Here is a 23,427-nt window from a genome sequence, read left to right on the forward strand (position 1 = left end):
AACCTTGATGGTGATTGTATGAAATCTGTAGATCACTTTGGGTAATACAGGCATTTTACAATATTAATTACTCCAATCCATGAACAGAGAATATCTTTCCATTCAGTTTTATCTTCATTCATCCATGTTTTATGTTTTTTTAGTTTACAGATTTATCCACTTCCTTGGTTAAATATATTTTTATGTATTTCAATATTTTTTGGTAGCTATTGTAAATGGGATTTTTTTAAATTTCTTTTTTGGATAATTCATTGTTAGTATATAGAATTGCTACTGATTTTTGTATGTTGACTTCATATTCTCCAACATTACAAAATTTGTTTTTTAAGCTTAACAGTTTTCTTGATGGAACCTTTAGGGTTTTCTGTATAGATGATCATGTCATCTGCACAGAGAGACAATTTAACTTATTCCTTTCCAATTTAGATGCCTTTTTATTTCTTTATCTTGTTTAATTGCTCGGGTGAGGACTTCTGACACTATGTTGAATGGAAGTGGCAGGAATGGGCATCCATTTCTTGTTCCTGATTTTAGAGGAAATGTGTTTTACTTTTACTGTGATGTGTGAAGTTATCTGTAGACATGTCATATACGGCCTTCATTGTATTGAGGTAAATCCCTTCTTGATTTAATTCGTTAACAGTTTTTAATTATAAAAGAATGCTATATTTTGTCAGATGCTTTTTTCTGCGTCTATTGAGATGATCATGTAGTTTTGTACTTCATTTCATTAACGTGATGTATTATGTTTATAGATTTGAATATGTTGAATCCTTCTTCCATCTCAGGGATAAATTACACTTGATCATGGTGAAATATGCTTTTAATAAACTGTTGAATTTTGTTTGCCAGTATTTCATTGAGGGGTTTTCTTTCATTTATGTTCATCAGAGATGTTGACCTGTTATTTTATTTTTCTGTAGTGTCTTTGTCTGACTCTGGCATCACTATAATACTTTGCAAGATGAGTTTGGAGTTATTCCCTATTCTTCAATTATTTGGAAGTTCAGTAACCAAATGTTTTGCTATGAATGCTTGGTAGAATTCAGCAGTGACACCATTAGGTCCTAGGCTTTTCTTTGAGGAAAGATTTTTATTACTGATTTAATCTCAATACTTGTTATTGGCCTGTACAGTTTTTCTAATCTTCTTACTCAGAATTGGTAGATTGTTATGTGTCTAGGCATCTATCTATTTCTTCTAGGTTACCAATTTGTTGGTATATTATTGTTCAGAGTAGTGCCTTATAATCCTTTGTATTTTTTGTGGCATCAGTTTTAATGTCTTCTCCTTCATTTCTGATTTTATTTACTTGAGTCTTCTTTTTTCTGTCTAGCTAAAAGTTTGTTTTATCTTTTCAAAAAGCACATCTTAGGTTTGTTGATATTTTCCATTGCTTTTCTCATCTCGATTTCAATGATTTCTGCTCTAACCTTTATTATTTCCTTCCTTCTACTAACTTTGGGCTTAGTCTGTTCTTTTTCTAGTTTCCTGAGGTATAGTATTAGATTGTTTATTTGAGATTAATATAAATCTATATACATTTACTTAATTTGAGATAAAGAACCTAATAAGAGGATTTTTTTTTTTTTTGATATCACATTCATTTTTAGAACTGCTTCTACTGCATTTCATAAGTTTTGGTATGTTCTGTTGCTATTTTTCTTATTCTCAAGATAATTTTTAATTTGCTATTAATCTCTTCTTTGATTCATTAGTGGTTCAGGAACACATTACTTAATTTCTGTGTATCTATGATTTTTCTTACATTCCTACTGCTATTAATTTGTAGTTTCATACCACCGTGACCAGAAAAGACACTTGATACAATTTCAATATTAAATCTTTTAAAAGTAGCTTTTGGCCTAACATATGATTGATCCTGGATAATGTTCCATGTAGACTTGAGAAGAGTGTTTATTTTGCTGTTATCAGAGGTGATGTTTTGTGTCTGCCTGTTAAATTCATTTATTCTAAAGCATTTTCTTTTAAATGATCGGTCTATTGTTGAAACTGTAGTATTGAAGATACCTATTTTCATTGCATTGTAGTATATGTCTTCCTTCCGAACTATTAATATTTGCTTTATATATCTAGGTGTACTGATTCTGGGTGTATATATTTTTGCAATTATTATATCCTCTTGATGTAATGACTCCTTTATTATTATATAGTGACACCCTTTGTCTCCTTTTATAGTTTTTATTTAAAGTCTGTTTTATATGATACAAGTATAGCTATCACTGCTTTCTTTTAGTTTCCATTTGCAAGATATATATTTACATCTCTTCACTTTCAATCTGTGTGGGTCCTTAAAGATGAAATGAATCTTTTGTATGCAGCATATTGGCAAGCGCTGTTTTCTTTTAATCTCTTCAGCCACTCTGTCTTTTGATTGAATAAGTTCGCCCATGTATATTCAACATAATTATTAATAAGTAAGGACGTACTGGTGTCATTTTAGCAGTTGTTTTCTGTCTGCATTGTACATCCTGTGTTTCTTTTTTTCTTCTATTCCTTTGTGAGTACATGATTTTTTTAGTGGAATTGTTTAATTCTTTACTTTTCAATCTTTTGGTACCTACTATAGTTATTTGTCTCATGGTTACCATGAAGCTTACATAAAATGTTTGCGTTTATAACAAACTATTTTAAACTTATAACTTCTTAATTTAGACCACTCTACACTTTTATTCCACCCATATAAAGACACATTTTATATGTTTGATTTACAATTTACACCTTTTTGTATTGTGTATGCCTTAAATTGTTATAGCTATTATTTTAATATTTTTGTCTTTTAATCTTTATGCTAACTATATAAGTGATTTACATGCTGCTATTACAATATTAGAGTATTATAAAGTTGACTTTGTTCTTACTTTTACCACTGAGTTTTATACTCTCATGTTTTCATGTTATTAATTAGCACCCTTGTGTTTCAGTTTGAAAAACTCCCCTTAGCTTTACTTGCAAGCCCAGTGCAGTGATAATGAACTCCCTTAGCTTTGCTTTGTCTTGGAATGTCTTTATGTCTTTTTCATTTCTGAAGGAAAGCTTTCCCAGGTAATATATTTTGTTTGGAACTTTTTGTTTTCCTTCAGCACTTTGAGTATAGGATGCTACTCTCTGCTGGCCTGTAAGGTTTGTGCTGAAAAATCTGTGGCAAGCCTTGTTGAAACTCCCTTATAGGTGATTTGCGTCTTTTCTGCTGCTGCTTTCAAGATCTACTCTTTTTCTTTGGTTTTTGATGGTTTAAGTATAGTATATCTTGGTGTAGTCACGTTTACATTGAATCAATTGGAGAACTTCGACTTTTCAGCAGCTGGATATTTATATCTTTCTCCATATTTGGAAAAATTTTAACTATCATTTCTTTGAATAAGCTTTCTGCCCCTTTTTCCTCTATGTTCTTTTTCAATTCTTATAGTCTGAATTTAGGTCTATTGATGCTGTCCCATCAATTTGTAAGATTTCTTTCTTTTCATTGTTTTATTCTCTTTGTTCCCATGAATCTATCTTTTAAATAATCTGTCTTCAAGTTAACAGATTATTTCTCCTGCTTGATTAGTCACCTGTTGACTTTTTAATTAAATTTTTAATTTTATGCATTGTACTCAATTCCAGAATTTGTTTTTTTTTTTTTATTATTTCTATCTCTGTGTTACATTTCTCCTTTTGTCCACTTAGTTTTTTCTTGAATGTATGGAATCGTTTCTCTGTGTTTTTTAAAGTTAACTAAACTTCCTTAAAACAATTTATTTTGAATAATTTGACAGGCATTTTATAGATCTCTTTGGGGGCAGTAACTAGGAAATGATTATATTCTTTCGGTGATATTTGTCCTTAGTTTTTCTTGCTTCTTGTTGCCTTACATGGATGTCTGTGCATTTGGTGTAATATCACCTCCTCTAGACTTTATAGTGTGGCTTCAGTAGGCAAAAAGCCTTTCTCTATGGAACTATATGAGGGTGCTGGCTCAGTGGGGAAATGGTTCTCTCACTTGTAAAGGTGCAGCCATGTATTCTCTGTGGAGCTCTTTCTGCTGAGGTTAATTTTGATTGCAGAAATCCTTAGTGCCCAATGCTGTGAATGTCCTCAGAAGCTGTGAGAGCTGTTGAAGTCTTTAGTGGTGGTGTCTGTTAGGATCCTCCTGAAATCTTTTTATCCACATGGGAAGTTGAGGCTAAGGGTATGTCCCTTACTACTGCCTCTGGCTTATGAGCATGCTTACAGTGGCAGTGGCACTTGTGTCTAATGATTTACGCCACTGTCCTATGAGTCATACCCATGGAGCAGCCATAGAGCCAAAGCCTGAAGCACAGGCATACATGGAGGATTGTAACTCTTTGATCCAGGGTGGTATTGGTGTCAGTAGCTAGAGTATGGGCTCTTAAACCTGCCACATTGGTAACAGCATGTGAGGTGCAGGTACCTTTGATGCAGCTGTAGGACTGAGGATGGGAGCACAGGTGTGCACAGAGCTACAGTGGCTCTAGAGTCTGGGGCTGGGCCTAGCCTTCTATAGTGTTTGAGCTCGAGAATGGAATGTGGACACACTCAGAGAAACGTTGACTCCAGGGTCCAGGCTGTGGGCTAGCTTGTTATGTCAGTGGCTCTAGTTTCTAAGGGGCAGGTGTGAGGGCATACAGCACAAACTCGGAGCCAGAATCTGGAGCACGGAAGTGCATGTTGCTTCAGAAGCTCTGGTGTTGGTGCCCATGTGATCTGTTTATAGTAGCTGAGCTGGTGACTGGAGTGCTGGTACCCAGAGAGAGACCTTGGCTTCAGGGCACAAGATGCAAACTGGCTTGTTATGACCATGGCTTTGGTGTCTGAGAAACGGGAAGGAACAGTATAGTCGCAAAACTGAGGTCTGGCATCTTGGCACTTGTGGAACAGCCATGGTTCAGTGGGCAGGAGGTGGTGAGGTAAGGCCATGAATAGGACTGGAAAAGCATATGGCTCCAGTCTCAGAGTAGCACCGCTGTTGCTGCCTCTTAAGTGGGGAGTGTGTGAAGCTGCACTTCTCTCTCTGGGCCTTCTCATTGGGAATGACTCTTTTTTACCTTAGTGACAAAAATGCTAGGTCTTCTGCAGAGCAGGCTCCTGAGGACCATGGTGGTTCCTACCATGTTGCTGACACAAATAGTCTGTGCCTCTTTCTTCTTTGTATCTAGCCATCTTCTGGCCTCTCAGGTATGCTATCACCAGTGATACTTTCAGTGTGGATATTCTCCTTTTCATTTTTTGTTTGTTTGCTTGTTTTTTGCACTACTCTGTGCCTTCAGATTCTGAAACTGGCCCTTGAGCACTCATAGGGTTATTTTGGTTTGTGGATAGCTGTGTATATTTTTTTATTTGTGTGTGTGGGAAAATGAAGACCAATATCTCCTTCTCTGCCATCAGATGATATCAATCTTCAAAGAAAGCTTAGGGACTTCAAATAGTTTTTTTAAAATAATTTTCAACAGCCTTACTATGAAGTGGGTATGCAAAGCGCCTCATACTGTAATGCTGGAAGTAAAAACATACATTAACCTTCTATAATGGGTGGTATAAGTCCTCCAAAATTTTATTCTATTTTTTGATTGTTTTTTCTAGGTCAATTACATGTTCATATAAGTTCTACAAATAAGCTTGTTAATTTCTTCCAAAAAAAAGTTGTGTTGCCTGAATCTATTAGTCAATTTCGGTGAAACTGCAATCTTAATACTGTGACTTCCCTTCCAAGTATATAGTTTACCTCTGCATTGACTTAAAAATATCCCCATGCAATGTTTTCTTAGTTTTAAAATTAATTTAGATTTTATACTTCTCTCGTTATACATTTTATCTTTGTATTTTAAATACTGTTTCTATTTCTTCATTGTTAGTATATAGAAATACAATTGCATTTTTATATCCATCTTGTATTCTGTGACATTGTTTAATTTAATTATTAGTTCTAATAGCTTCTGTAGATCCCTTGGCATTTTGTGTGCACTGAATAATGTTATCCACAACAAAAGATAATTTTATTTCTTATTTTCAGTTTTTATTTTCATTAATGTTTGGCCTTATTTCATTGGCTAAGACAATGATGATAGTGTTTAATGAAAGTTGTGGGAGCAGATATTCTGTCCTTATTCCTGCTATTAGGTCTATATTCCTGGCTTAGTTATCAAAACCCTAGATGTGTTTCATAAATACCTGAACCTTTCTGGGTGACAACTCTTTTGTCTATTAATGAGCATAGTGATACCTACATTGCCTGAAGTCACAGCTGGGAAAAGGTTGACAGTTGTGAATTATTTAGGTGTCAAGTAGGAAAATCACAACACAAGGCAAAGCCATATTACTAGTGAGCTATGCATTCAAACATTTTTTTTTTTTAATTTACTACCCAATATTTCAGTGCTATGATACTGCAGAAGTGAACAGTTTTCAAGAAAGAATGATGTGCAAGTATGTAAGTTTAGAAAAATGCGAAATGCATTCTGTCTATTACTGTTTTGTTAACCTGAGTTCCATGAACTATAGTTGTCAGAAATGTAAATATTAAAGAGAAATTAACTATGTATTTGTACAGATATGTGTGCTTATATTACAAATTTGTGCTTGAGAAATATCTGTAATGTTAAAAAATCCACCAGCATTAAAATTTGTGTTAAATAACACAATCTATTTCAAATATTTTATTCAATTAAAATTTTAGTTATAAACATGTATGTTTTTTACAATGGAAAAAATAAATAGAAGTTGTCTTTCTTCAAATTATTTTTTGTATATTCCAAGGTCCTAATCACTTAATCTTTTTTAGCAGTAGCTAAAATAGTTGGAGTGAAAACAGGTGACATGAATAACACTGGTTCTCATTTCATTCTCTGCAGAGTGACCAAATTTCTTCTAAATTCTGTGTAAAGAAAAGAATGATTGGAAAAATGCTCCCCAGGGAAAAGTTACACAAAATAATATACTAACATAGTTATGTACCTAGCTCAAAATATACCCTGAAGTGGTGAAACTGAACATTAAGTTATTTAAATAGCTTTTTTTTTAAACAATGGAGCAATCTGTGTAAAGTGTAACCATACATTTGTTCCTAGCAGAGAGCTGATTGATGAAGACAGAAATACATATGCCTAGAGAGCTACAGCAGCTGAGTGCCACTAATTTTATGATCTCAATCACTGTAGAATAGGAAAAGTTATTTGTGTAACTGTAGTCTCCATGGATATTTATATGTGTCCTAGATTAAAAGTTAACTGGCTTGTATCTGCAGAAGTGAAAAGCAATGAACAAATATATTAATTCTCCTTTACAGTAAAGACAGCTGTTATTTTGTAGATGATATTTTCTTGTATGTCTTCTTAATATCAGAAACTTTCTTTGCTTGTTTTACAAAGGTTTTGCATTAAGTCTTAGATTTAGGTTCATACCACATTTTCAGGTAGTATTATCTATTAAGACACATAAATTCTATATAAGCTAAATTGTAAATATTTTTCACAATGGCATATAAACAGGTATTTGTGTGTGTATGTGTTTGTGTGTGTCTATATGTATACATACAACTTTTGTTCTCTCACTTCCTTAATGATTTTATGCATCCTTATGGCTTCAATTATAACCTCTAAGTGCAAGACTTAAGTATCTTTTTGGCAATAATTCCTGAGATCCAAATCACTATTTGCAGTATTATGATGAGCAAGGTTATGTTCATATTCTGCTAGCACTTCCAACTCAGCATGCCAAAACCAGAATATATCATCTTATATCCCAAACCTACTCTTTCTTGTAGTGATTTTGAAATAATAAAATCTACTCTTTCTGTCCCAGTATAATCAGTTGTCAGATTCAATTAGGTCCTTCCTATTCCTAGGTCCTAGGTGTGTGGTAGGGTATACCACATAGGTTTGTGCAAGTATATGATGTTCGCACAATGACAAAATCACCTAGTGATTCATTTCTCAGTGGGCACACCCATCATTAAGTGACACATGACTGTATATGTAATATGTGTGTATTATATATCATATATATGTGTGTGTGTGTGTGTGTCAGAAGGAATTGGCTCACATGATTATGGAGGTTGAGAAAGAGCTGCAGGTAGCAAGCTGGTGACCCATGAGAGCCAAAGGTTTAGTTCCAGTTTGAGTCTGAAAACAGATGTAGACCCATATCCCAGCTCAAAGACAGAGAGCTAATTCTCCCTTGGTGAACCTTTGTGTTCTATTAAGGTCTTCAGTACATTGGATGAGACCCACCTGCATTGGCACGCTGAGAAGGGCAATCAGCTTTAGTGAGTCTACTGATTCAAGTGTTAATCTCCAGAAACATTTTCTTTTTGAGATGGAGTTTCGCTCTTGTCACCCAGGCTGGAGTGCAATGGCACAATCTCAGCTCACTGCAACCTCCACCTCCCGGGTTCATGCAACTCTCCTGTCCCAGCCTCCCAAGTAGCCAGGATTACAGGCACCCGGCACCACACCCGGTTAATTTTTGTATTTTTTTAGTAGAGATGGAGTTTCACCGTGTTAGACAGGCTGGTCCTGAACTCCTGACCTCAGGTAATCCATCTGCCTCAGCCTCCCAAAGTGCTGGGATTACAGGCATGAGCTACAGTGCCCAGCTCCAGAAACATCTTCACAGACACACCCAGAATAATATTTAACCACATATCTGGGTACCCCATTACCTTGTCAAGTTGATATATAAAATTGACCATCACAAGGCCAATCCTTGTCACCTTGGCCCCCATAATGCATGTCCTTAAACCATACTTAATCTCCAAATAAAAACAATAACTAAGCCACAATTTCATCTAACATGATGTAACTAAACTGTGTATAACTAAAAAGACACTAACCTCTTCCCCAGAAGATAATGTGAAATACTTGAGTGATATGCACTCACTTTTTTGATTCAACAATTTGAATCCTATAATGTAACACTATGATGCAAATTTAACAATACGTAAATAATATAATAAAATGTCAATATATATTTATGTCACATAATAAGGACATAAGAGAGAATAAAAAAATGTTAAAAATATATTCAGTGTGTATGTGTATGAACAGACATATTTATCACAAAATAAAAAGGAAATACAATATTCATAACTGCTGAAAATTATAGTCCTTATTTCTATAACTGGTCATGTGGCTGTAGCTGCCATTTATAACTACTTGCATCCTCTATCCAATCCTTATTTCCTTTGCCTTTAGTAGACACTTCCTCTGGTGGTGGATCTTTATCTGTTCAAATGATCAACCTTTCATTACTAATGAATTATGGCCATTAGACACTATGCTTAGATTGGGTTGTTCTTGTTTTCCATTGACATTAGTCACCGGGCATGTTAATAATCAGAGACACCCTAAAGGATCTCCTATATTCCAGACATACTCTTCCATATCACTTGTACCAGTGCAATTCCCCTTGATTGTCAGGATTAGTCACTCCAGCTGGTACAATAATACCCTCATTGGCCTGTTGATTCAGAGGCATGAGAAGTCTGAAGTGGCTGGATGGCAGTGGTTAACTTCTAGTTCAGTGGAGTCATTATTGTGTCTCTCACTTTCTAATCATGTTCCTTATAAGTCCTGGCATTTATATCTAGTTTCAGATCTTAGAGAAAAAGCTTATAACTTTTCACTGCTGGGTTTGAAGATGGATGGGGAATTGTCATATGTGTCCCTTATTGTGTTGAGGTACATTCCTTGTATACCTAATTTGTTGAGAGTTTATATTATAAAAGGATGCTGTGTTTTGTCAAATGCTTTTTTTCGCATCTGTTGAGATGGCCATATGATTTATTTTCTTCATTCTGTTAATGTGGTTTATCATATTTATTGATTAATGTATTTTGAACTATACTTACTGCAATGACCATATGAATGCATGTCTTTTTGGTAGAGTGATTTATTTGCCTTTGAGTACATACCCAGGAATGGGATTGACAGGATTTCTTTCTGATCTGAAATATACCAAGCTTGTTCTATCTCAGGACCTTTGCACTAACTGTGTCCTCTTCCTAGAAGGCTTTTTCCCTAGACCTTTTAATTCTTTATAGCTCCAAGTAAAACACTCACTGCAACAGGGAGAACTTTCTCATTGATCACAGCTAATGTACCCCCCATCATCCATCCATGTAATCACTTTCTATAATGTACTTTCTTTTATTTTCATCATAGTTTTTATCATATACTTAATTTCTTATTTGATTATGTCTTGAGTTTCTGTTTCCCTCCCAATAAAGTATAAGTTGCATAAGTTCAGGCCCTTGGCTCTGTAATTAATGGTTTTATCCATATTGCTTAGAACTGTTTTATCGCTACTGCCTGAAACAGCCATATACTAAATAAGTTGTTAACAATTAGTAAATGGATAAAAAGTGGAACAGTATGAACAAAGGCTTAGATGTAGGTAAAGATTGTCTTGTTTGGGTGCTTACGAATTTATCCATGAAATGGTTAAAATTTAAAAGAAGAGAATAAATATATAGGAATACTGGCATTAGGCCATAGTCATCAGGGTCTTTAATCAACCACAGTGATTAATGAATTAGCAGATCCTTTAGTTTTTCTGCGAGTTAAAACAGACCTCCACTGAAGAATGATTGCTAAGATATTTTGTTTTCTAATTTTTCTAATTATCTGTTTATATGATTTAGCTCTCCAAATTGCTGGATATCAACTTTAGGGTACCTTGAATAAAATGGAAATGCTTACAATTGTAGCGTGTAGATCCCAAAAATCTATCTCATAAATTGTGATTCAGTAAGATTCTATTGAGATATACGAACATGAAATTTTGGTAATCTTTTCAGATAATTTGCCGCAAGTCATATATGGACTTTTAAAATGTCGTACCAATAATCATGAAGTAAAATTAGCATCTAGAAAAAAGTCCATGTGATCTATCTTTAAGTAAAACCAGGGTTAAAAAAAGATGTAGAAGCAAGGATAATTTGTATTTAATGTATCTCAGATATTCCTACTGTAAACAAAGAATTGAAGCCCAAAACACTTTGCCAACTAAATTTGTTTGATAATATTCTTTGTGTCTCCTTGCAGAAGTCTCATCTGTTTACCATTAAATTGGAAAAGAATGTGTATTAGTAAGTTGGCACTGCCATAACGAAATGGAAAGTGGGGATAGTTAAATAGTACAAAAATATAGTTAGATAAAATGAATAATATTTAGTATTTGACCACATAATAGGGTGACTATAGTCAACAATATTTTATTGCACATTAAAAAATAACTAAGAGTATAATTGGATTGTTTGCAACACAAAGAAAGAATAAATGCTTGAGATGATGGATACTCTATTTACCCTGATGTAATTATTATGCATCATATGCCTCTATCAAGATATATCATATATCCCATAAATATATATACCTACTATGTACCCACTAAAATTAGAAGTTAAAAAAATACAATAAACTGGGTGGTTTAAACAAGAGGAATTTATTTCTCACAGTTACAGAGTCTGGGATATCCACAATCAAGTTTTCCACTGATCCTATTCCCTGGTGAGGGCCCTCCTCTTGGCTTACAGACGGACAGCTTCTTGCTATGTTCTCACATGATGAAGAGCAGGCAAGAGAGCATGAGAGAGAAAGAGAGAGGCAGAGAGAGAGAGAGAGAGAGAGAGAGAGAGAGAATGTGAGAGTATGCTCTAGTGTTTCTTCTTATAAGGTTAATGTATTAGTCTGTTCTCATACAGCTAATAAAGACATACCCAATACTGGATAATTTATAAAGGAAAGAGGTTTAATTGACTCACAGTTCTACATGGCTGGGGAGGCCTCACAATCATGGTGGAAGGTGAATGAGGAGCAAAGTCACATCGTACATGGTGGCAGGCAAGAGAGCTTGTGTAGGTGAACTCTCATTTATAAAACCATCAGATCTTGTCAGACTTATTCACTACCATGGGAACGGTATGGGGGAATCCGTCCCCATGATTCAATTATCTCCACCCGGCCCCACCCTTGACACCTGAGGATTATTATGGTTTTGTTTGGGGACATAGAAAAACCATATTAGTTATTAATCCTACCACAAAAGCTCCACCCTCCTGACCTCATCTGAACCGAATTATCTCCAAAAAGCCCCATCTCCAAATACAATTACATTGGGCATTAGGGCTTCAGTATATTAATTTTGATTGAAAACAAGTCAATCCTTAGCAGGTTGTAATCATTTGACAAACATTTCAATGTCTAAATGCACCCGAATTTTCTCATTTCTAAAATGAAGATAATACTTTCCCCATTTCTTGTTTTTCTCAGCTTTATCAAAGATCAGATGGCTGTAGATGTGTGGTATTATTTCTGAGGATTCTGTTCTGTTCCATTGGTCTATATCTCTGTTTTGGTACCAGTACCATGCTGTTTTGGTTACTGTAGCCTTGTAGTATAGTTTGAAGTCAGGTAGCGTGATGCCTCCAGCTTTGTTCTTTTGACTTAAGATTGTCTTGGAAATGCGGACTCTTTTTTGGTTCCATATGAACTTTAAAGCAGTTTTTTCCAATTCTGTGAAGAAACTCATTGGTAGCTTGATGGGGATGGCATTGAATCTATAAATTACCTTGGGCAGTATGGCCATTTTCATGATATTGATTCTTCCTATCCATGAGCATCGTATGTTCTTCCATTTGTTTGTGTCCTCTTTTATTTCACTGAGCAGTGGTTTGTAGTTCTCCTTGAAGAGGTCCTTTACATCCCTTGTAAGTTGGATTCCTAGGTATTTCATTCTCTTTGAAGCAATTGTGAATGGAAGTTCGGAAAGGATTCCCTATTTAATAAATGGTGCTGGGAAAATTGGCTAGCCATAAGTAGAAAGCTGAAACTGGATCCTTTCCTTACTCCTTATACGAAAATTAATTCAAGATGGATTAGAGACTTAAATGTTAGACCTAATACCATTAAAACCCTAGAAGAAAACCTAGGTAATACCATTCAGGACATAGGCATGGGCAAGGACTTCCTGTCTAAAACACCAAAAGCAACGGCAACAAAAGTGAAAATTGACAAATGGGATCTAATTAAACTAAAGAGCTTCTGCACAGCAAAAGAAACTACCATCAGAGTGAACAGGCATCCTACAGAATGGGAGAAAATTTTTGCAATCTACTCATCAGACAAAGGGGTAATATCCAGAACCTACAAAGAACTCAAACAAATTTACAAGAAAAAAACAACACCATCAAAAAGTGGGCAAGGGATATGAACAGACATTTCTCAAAAGAAGACATTCATACAGCCAACAGACACATGAAAAAATGCTCATCATCACTGGCCATCAGAGAAATGCAAATCAAAACCACAATGAGATACCATCTCACACCAGTTAGAATGGCGATCATTAAAAAATCAGGAAACAACAGGTGCTGGAGAGGATGTGGAGAAATAGGAACACTTTTACACTGTTGGTGGGACTGTAAAGTAGTTCAACCATTATGGAAAACAGTATGGCGATTCCTCAAGGGTCTAGAATTAGATGTACCATACGACCCAGCCATCCCATTACTGGGTATATACCCAAAGGATTATAAATCATGCTGCTATAAAGACACTTGCACACGTATGTTTATTGCGGCACTATTCACAATAGCAAAGACTTGGAATCAACCCAAATGTCCATCAGAGACAGACTGGATTAAGAAAATGTGGCACATATACACCATGGAATACTATGCAGCCATAAAAAAGGATGAGTTTGTGTCCTTTGTAGGGACATGGATGCAGCTGGAAACCATCATTCTCAGCAAACTATCGCAAGAACAGAAAACCAAACACCACATGTTCTCACTCATAGGTGGGAACTGAACAATGAGATCACTTGGACTTGGGAAGGGGAACATCACACACCGGGGCCTATCATGGGGAGGGGGGAGGGGAGAGGCATTGCATTGGGAGTTATACCTGATGTAAATGACTGGTTGATGGGTGCTGACGCGTTGATGGGTGCAGCACACCAACATGGCACAAGTATACATATGTAACCTGCATGTTATGCACATGTACCCTAGAACTTAAAGTATAATAATTAAAAAAAAAAATAAATAAAATGAAGATAATAATTTTATTCCGTAAAGTAAAGCACACAATTTTCTGGAAGGTAAATTAAATGAGTGAAATTTACATTGGAAGGAAAGTGCCAGCTAATCACTAGTAATTTTGAAGAATTCATTATTTTCATCCTTATCAAACTGGTGGGAAGAAAATCTGAATATGGTTAAAAGTTACTTTAACTAATTGTCCTAATGGCTTTTGAAGCAAAGGTTTTTTTTTTTTCCATGTGTCATTTATTTTGTCTTAAAGTAAAAGACACATTATTCTATTAATTACAAATAATTTTAATGAAATGTATTTTCAAATACAAATTTGAGTACAGGATGTACATGATTATTCATTAGTAAGTTTATAAACAATGTTTTGGGGAAATAACATTATATAGGCCTTCTTTTTGAGAATAATCTTATAAATGGAATAAGCAAATGAAAATAATCAGCTGTCTATATGAAAAAATTGCTGGTTAAACTAGTATCAGGACAGATAATACTAAATTTAACATATGTGCTACAGTTACTGTGTAGAAAATTGACTTTCTAAGAAAACAATAGTTTCTTGAGTGTGGCAACAGACATTTTTCTCATATTAAAAATTACTTGACATCATGACTGTAGTTTCATATTTTATCTGTGAGATAAATTTTAGGTTAAAATTAAATCCAAGAGTTCCGTCTGATATTTTATATTGCACAGATAGTTTTATTTAAAATATTTTAAAAATAAAAGTCTCATATATTTGGAAAACAACTTAACCGCTCTCATATTCACACATTACTTATGGCTACCTGCTCATAAGGAGAGGACAGTAATTTAGAACTATTATTTACATATGTCAATGTATGAGTTATACTTCACAGTATCCCAGTGACTGGCTGGAATCTAATAGGGAATGTATGTATTGTTCCAACAATTTTAAATAACCCATTATATTTTTTACTTTTTAAATCGTCTGCCCTGGTAGAGAAATCATCTTTAGTTGCCATGGAAATGCTTGCTTAATCAGAAAACGAATAAGCAATAACTTCGTTTTATCATAAAGGGAAAGGGATATTTAAAGGAAGCAGAAGTCTTGTTAAATAAAAAGTAATTATACTAGTGCTTTTCTCATCTTCTTAACATTTTATCATTCTGTCCATTGGGAAATAGGCAAAGAATGATATTTCAACCACAGTTTACCATAATTCTGTTTAATTTTATCTATCTGCACTTGCAAAGTAAAAGCTAAAAGCTTCCCTGTAGTTAGGTGACTATGCCTGGATCAATGAACTTGGACATGAAGGCTTAGGCTGTGATCAAAATAGTATTATTAAAGATGATTGGGTATTTTTCAGCCGCCTGATTGAGAGATTAGATAGTGAGGTACTGGCTCAATCAAAAGATTCTTTCCTGATTCTTTCAGCATTCAACATCCATATTTCCTCATATGTATCACATATTTCTCGTTTATTAAAATAACTAACGTTTGAAAGTTTACTATGTGCCAAACATGATTCCTAGAGCTTTATGTGGGTTATCTCCCTTAACTTGCACAACAGCCCAATGAGTAAGGATTATTATTGTCTGCTTTTTTACAGATAATGAAACTGAGACCTAGAGTATTAAATAACTTACCCAAAGTTACACAGTTAGTAAGTGGTGAAACAGAGTTATATAAGTAAGCAATCTTGTTTCAGAGCCTTTATTCAACTGCTACCCTATGCCAACTCTTCAATTTATTACCAAATGCTATTGCTATTTTTCTCTTTTAAATAGCCTATCAGGTCCTAGTGTTTTCAGCCTGCTGCATCTGGGATACAGCCTCTGTCTCCTAGAGGCTCAGTGGAGGAAAGAAGTACCAAATATTTCAGCCACACTAATCAGCCATATTTTACGTCTTCAGTTTGGAGGCACAGAGGATGAGAAATGCTGGCTTTATTGCTAATTATGGAGAGATACAGTAACCCTTAATTGGAGGATGAAGAATGAGAGAACTCCATTTTAGCCACACCCACCCAAAGCAGAACTTACTTTAAACTGAGCTGTGGGAAGGGAAGGGAAGGAGTAGGATCTTTACATATTTCCTGTTACGTTTATGTCCATTAAAAAAAAATAACCTGCTATGGTCTTAATATCCTCAAAAATTCAGGGGTTAAAATAATCCCTATTGTGGTGGTATTCAAATAAGGGGCCTTTACGGAAGTGATTAAGTCACGAGGGCTCCCCACTTACCAATGAATTAATCCTTATAAAAGGGCTGGAGGGAAATAGCTTAGGCTTCCCCTTTTGCTCTTTCACTCTTCTGGCATGTGAGGACACAGCATTCTCCCCTCTTGCCCTTCCATTACTCCTATCCTGTGGGAGTACAGCACTAGTTCCCTTTCACAGGATGCACCAACAAGGCATCACCTTGGAAGCAGAGAACAGCCCTCACAAGAGAGAAAACCTACGAGCACCTTGATCTTAGACATCACAGCCTCCAAATCTGGAAGAAATCTGGAGATTCTCAGAGAACTAAAAATAGAACTACCATTTGATCCAGCAATCCAACAACTAGATATCTACTCAAAGGAAAAGAAATCATTTATGAATAAGATACTTACACTTGTATGTTTTTCACAGCACTATTCACAATAGTAAAGATATGAATCAACCTAAGTGTCTATCAATGAAACACTGGATAAAGAAAATGTGGTCTTCATGCATAACAGAATACTACTCAGCCATAAGAAAGAATGCAGTCATGTCTTTTGCAGTAACATGAATGAAACTGAAAGCCATTAATTTAAGTGCAGCAAGTCACACACAGAAAGACAAGTAGTGTATATTTTCACTTATAAGTGTGAGAAAAATTATGTGTACATATAGACATAGAGTGTGAAATAATAGAAATTACAGACTAGGAAGGGTGGGAGTTGGGAGGGGAGTTCTTAAACTTTCCTTCTGTTACACAATTCTGTTTATTAATAACAATCTAAAATATTTTAAGTATATTGCCTTTACAGACTCTTTTAATATCAGATATGGTTACTCCAATTGTTCTTTTAATTCATTTTTTCCTGATTTTGGTAAGTGTGTTCTTCCAAGTGTGTATATTATAAATTCTTCTAGGGGAACAAGAACCAGATGATAACTTTGTTAGAATTACTGAAATTTATAAATTAACCTACAGGTGAAAAGAATATTTATGAAATTAAGTCTTCTTTTCTAAAACCTTATACTATTTTTTTCCTCTTTTTATGTTCACTTCGGCATGTTTGCAGAGTGTTTTATATCTTTCTCGTACAAGCTTTATACATTTCTTGTTAAGCTCATGTCCAATATTTAAAAAACATTTTTTAGATTAGTTCTAGATTTACTGGAAAAACATGTGAAGGTATTACAAAAGTTTCATATCCCCCACACTCAGTTTAACCTATCTCTTACGTTAGTTTTATATATTTGCTCTAATTAATAATTAAATACTAACACATTATTATTAGCTAATCTCCGTCGCTTATTTATATTAACTTTTTCACCCTATTATTCTTCTGTTCTAGTATCCCATCGGATCATTTTCATTAGAATGCTTTTCATTATATTTTCATTATAATGAAAATACTCTAAACAGACATAAACAACAAACATTTATTTTTCACAGTTAAAAAAATATGATGTCTTAGATCAAGGGCTTACAGATTCAGTGTCTGGTGAGGGCCCCCTTTCTGGTTTATAGATGGCTCACTTCTGTGTCCTCATGTGATAGAAGGAGTAAGGGAGCTCTATGAAGGTTCTTTCACAAAGATACTAATAACTCATGAGTTCTCTACCCTCATGGCCTGACCGTCTTCCCAAAAAACTCACCTTCATATACCATCACGTTGGGAGTTTGGATTTTAAAATACAGATTTTTCGGGAGCGACACAAACTTTCAGACCATAACAGATTGCTTCAATTGATTTTTGAGAATTGAGACAGCTTTGGTGTCTGGAATAAATTCCACTTGGTCATGATGTATAACAATTTTTACAAATTGTTATATTCAATTTGCTAATATTCCACTTATGACTTTGCGTATAAGTACATAAGAGATATTGGTTTGAAGTTTTATTTTCTTGTACTGTCTTTGTCTCATTTTGTTAGGAAAATGCCAGCCTCATAAAATTAGTTGGAAAGTATTCTCTCTTTTTCTATCCTCTACAAGTGATTGTAGGTAATGGATAAATTTTTTTTCCTTAAGTGTTGGTAGAATTCGGCAGCAAACTCATCTGGGCCAGGTGTTTTCTGTTTTGGATGGCTGTTAATTATGTATTCAATTTCTTTTATAGTTTAGGCCTATTCTAATGGTCTGTTTCTTCTTTGGCGAGATTCCATGGATTGTGTCTTTCAATAAAATAGTTCATTTTATCTAGTTTATCAAATTTGTCAGTATAGATTTGTTTCCAGTATTCCTTTATTTTCTCTATATTGCCCATGGGATCTCTAAGGATGTTCCCATTTTATTTCTGATATTTGTGTCTTCTCTCTTTTATTTATTAGTTAGCTTGACTATAATTTTATCAATTTTATTCTTTAAACAACCAGCTTTCGTTTTCATAGATTTTCTCTATTGACTGGCTGCTTTCAATTTCATTGATTTCTGCTCTAAATGTTATCATTTTTTCTTCTTTTTACTTTGAATATTATTGGCTCTACTTTTTCTGGTTTTACAAAGTGGAAGCTTAGATTGTAGGTTTTAGATATTTGTTTTATTCTAATATTCAGTAGCAGAAATTCCCCTCTACTGTTTTCACTGCATCCTACAAATTTTAATAAGCTGTGTATATTCATTTTTACTTACTTTGAAATATTTTAAAATTCCTCCTAATATTTCCTCTTTGACCCATTTGTTATTTAGAAGTATGTTCTTTAATTTCTGTATTCTTTGGGGTTTTATAGCTATCTTCTTGGTGTTGAATTCTGGTTTAAGTAATTGTGGTCAGAGAGAATACATTATGATACCTATTCTTTTAAATTTGGCATGGTGTGTTTTATGACCCAGAATGTGTTCTATCTTGGTGAATTTTCCATGTGAGCTTAAGAAGAATATCTATTTTGCTATTGTTGGATGAATTAGCCTATAGATGTCAATTATATCTAGTTGTTTGATAGCATTATAGTGTTGAATTATGTAATTGTTGATGTTCTACCTGATGAATCTGTTTGTTTCTGATAGAGAGAAGGGTGTTAAAGTCTCCAATTATAATATTAATTGCATATTTTTCTCCTTGTAGTTCTGTTTTTGCCCCATGTATTTTGATGCTCTGTTGTTAGGTCCATACACTTTAAGGATTGTTGTGATTTCCTGAGGAATCCACTCATTATTAAGTAATGCTTCACTTTATCCCTGATAATTTGTCTTGCTCTGAAGTCTGCTGTATCCAAGTTACTATTTCTATCCCAATTTCTTTTGGATTGGTGTTAGCATGTTATAACTGTCTCCATCTCTCTACTTACAATCTAAATGTCTCTTTATATTTAGAGTGGGCTTCATGTAGCCAACATATAGTTGTGTCATGTTTTTTGTTTCCTTCAATGTGTATTTTAATTTTTGTTTTTAAAACATTGACATATAAAGTGATTATTGATATATTTGGATTAATATCTACACTATTTATTACTGTTTTCTATTTGTTGCCCTTTTATCTCTATTTTTCCACTCTTTTTCTGTATTTTGTAGTTCTTATTAAGCAGTTTGTGTGTATGATTTTATTTGCTTTGCTTCATAGCACATCAATTATAATTCTTTTTCTTTTTACTTTTTTTAGTTGTTGCCAAGAGTTTGCTACATACAGTTACAACTACTCAAGTCTACTTTAAAATAACATTATTTAAAATAGTGTAAGTACCTTATAGTTACATAACACAAATGGTCTCTGACTTACAATGGTTTGACTTACCATTTTTTGACTTTTTGATGGTGTGAATGTGATATATATTCAGTAGAACACATACATCAAGTTTTCATATTAGGATTCTGTTTTCATGTATTTAATAAATTATATGAAATACTCAACTTTTTAAATAAAATAGGCTTTATGCTAGGTGGTTTTACAAAACTAGGCTAATGGAAGTGTTTTGAGTACACTTCAAGTAGGCTAGGCTAAGTTACCATGTTCACTAGATTAAGGGTATTAAATGCATTTTTGACTTATAATATTTTCAGTTTATGATCGGTTTATTGGGACATATATATCCCATTATATGTCAAGAAGCATCTGTATTTTAATTACTCTCTTCTATCCCTGTACCAATATCATCATTTTTTCAATAATACATAAACAATATCCATCAACTACATAGTCATTATTGGTTTTAACAAACTGTAATCTATCATATAAATAATAAAAAAAAAAATATTTTATCTTCAACCATTCTGTCTTCAGTGCTCTTCCTGTCTGTTTGTAGATCTATTCTTTGATCTCTATCATTTCTTTTCTCTCTGAGGAACTTATTTTAACATTTTTTGCAAGCTAGGTGTACCGGCAACAAATGTCTTCAATATTTGTCTATCTGAGAAAGTATGCTCTTTCACTTTTAAAGGATAAGTTTGCAGGTATAGAATTCAAAGCTGCTTCTGTCTTCCACCCTCTCTCACTAATCAAGGCTTAAATATTCACAGCACTCTATTGCTTGCATGATTTCTGATAAGTCAAAGGTAATTCTTATCTTTGCTTTTGTATAGGTAAGCTGTTTTTCACCCTCTGGCTTCTTTCAAAGTTTTTTTCTTTATATCTGACTTTTTATAGTTTTAATATAATATGCCTGGATGTAGGCTTTGTGTTTTGAATGTGTGTGTTTTAAATGTATTCTGCTTGATGTTCTCTGGACTTCCTAGATCGGTGGTCTCATGTCAGACATTAAGTTGAAGACATACACAGTCATTATTACTTCAAATATTTATCTGCCTATTTTTCTCTCCTTCTACTATTTCTGTCTGTCTCATACCTCTTGGATTTTCCATTTTATTTTTTCAACCTTTTTATTTTTTTGATATTTTAGTTGTGGAATATTCTATTGACATGTATTCAAGTTCAGATATTTTTTCCTCAGCTGTATACAGTCTACTAATGAGCTCATCAAAGGCATTCTTTTTATTTTGGTCACAGAGCTAACATTTATTTTTATTCTTTCTTCACATTTTCTTCTCTTTGCTTATATTACCCATCTATTTTTTCCATTTTATCTAATTTTTCCATTACAGCCCTTGCTGTATTCATTATAGTTATTTTAAATTGCTTATCTGATAATCTCAACACTCCTTTCATATCTGTGTCTGATTCTGATGCCTTCTCTTTCTGTTGAAACTGTTTGTTTCCTTAGTATGTTTTGCAATTTTTAGTTGAACGCTTGACACAATATACTGGATAAAATGATCTACAATAAATGAGCTTTTAGAAATGTGGGGGTAAGATGTGGTAAAATAGTTTCTCTTAAGGGCAGGCCTTATTAAAAAGAAAATAAGACTTTGAGATATTTCAGAGGGTTACCTTTTCCTCCCCTCTTCCAGAGGCACAGAGAAGCTTTTCTAAGCTCTGTACTGCAAAAACTAGGTAAAGCAAAACTCACAAAATGTGGACATGCCCCCTACTACTGGATTCCCTGGAGTTTTTAACTCTCATACTTGTCCACAATGAGCCTCCTGCTATTTGTCAGTTACACTTTCAGTTTTCTTACTCTGTTACTGGTTCTCACTTAAGGTTTCTGTTTGAGGGTCTCTGCTCTGGTCAGGTATAATTCTCTACAAAGAGTTTTTGGTTTGAAGTTTGTTTAGCTTTATACTTGTTGCTAAGGTGGAGTAATGACTTCCAAGCTCCTTACATGCCAAACTAGAAACTGGGTGTTAAAATCTTGTTTATTTTATCTTCATGTATTACTCTCACTTCCCAAATCACTTGTATTGTTTGTTTAATGTATGTTATAACCATTTACCTCTTTTGTCTGTCTCTCTAACTATAACCATTTACCTCTTTTGTCTGTCTCTCTAACTAGAAAATGAAGAATATCTTAGGAAAGCATGAACTTGTATGCTTTCTGACTACTGTATCCTTTTGACATATAATAGTGACTAGCACCCAGCAGGTGATCCGTGATTACCATTAAATGAATAGATGATTCCTGGAAATATATGATAAGTTTGTTACTTCGTGTTTTTGTGATTTTGTGATTTGGTTCAAATGTCTTCACTTATTTGTACTGGAATTATAGCAGATTCATTCAGTGTAAATAACGCTCTAAATATTCTTTTGAAACAGCATTTTACCATTATGTGGGTCAGCATCAATAATAAGAGTTGGAAATATCTCCACCTATAGTTGTGCTTTTAAGCACAATTATCTGTAACAGTCAGTGTTGGCCGCTATCTCAGCTGGATTTGGTTTCTTAAAAAAATAAATAAATGCAAAGACAACAATGGGAAGCAGTATGAGATAGATTTAAAGATGAATACCAAAATAAAGGTTATTGTTATGTGACACCGATGGGTTTCAGGTAACCCAATAGACCTTCCATTGCTTGCTGAGAGCGCATTCATCTCTCCCTTTAGAAGTCCGGAATGCTACACACTGATAGAGATTAGCATTGTGATTCTGGGCACAGTTAGATGCCGAATCTTCAGTCAAGCTTCTCTTTAGTAACCTTTCCAAATTCTGACCTTTTTGTTATCATTGTAATTTGCTGATGTGATTGTTTGTTTCCCCTATGTTTGTGACTCTTTATGCTGTTTATTTACAGTGACCTCTGGACATTCCACATGGCATGTATTAAAGATATAAGAAAAGAGGTATTAGGTTGGTGTAAAAGTAATTGCAGTTTTTGCTATTATAAACTGTAATAATCGTTCTATTTTGTAAATAAAAATGCCCCTTTCTTGCACAAATTGAATTCCTCATGGTAATTATAAACAATTTTGCAAACTATGATTATTTGATAAATCAATTTTGATAAATTCTGTCTCAAATTCTAGGGATGATCATCATCTCTCTCAGACTATAAGTATAAAATTGTTCTTCATAAATGAAGTCCACTTGGTCTCTAACTCCTTAAGATGAATATGTCTTCTACATTAATAACAATGTTCTAATCTACAACCTACAGTAAAGATCAAACAAAAGCTTTGTTAAAGGATTTTATTTTTCTTACTTTTTAATTAAAATTTTATTTGTAATCAAGTTTGTTGGTAACAAGTAAGGTCCAAACTGCTGTCATTATTGTATGTATTATTCTGCTCTCACTGATTGCCTAATTCGCTAGGCGTTCTGTAAGTGTGATGTAACAAAACTATGAGCACATGAATTATGGGCTTCCTTCTGTTTTGATGATCAGTAATGTAGCAATTGATTACACTAAAGAGTTAACCA

Source organism: Chlorocebus sabaeus, chromosome X (assembly GCF_047675955.1).
Source record: "Chlorocebus sabaeus isolate Y175 chromosome X, mChlSab1.0.hap1, whole genome shotgun sequence".
Classification (NCBI taxonomy): domain Eukaryota; kingdom Metazoa; phylum Chordata; class Mammalia; order Primates; family Cercopithecidae; genus Chlorocebus; species Chlorocebus sabaeus.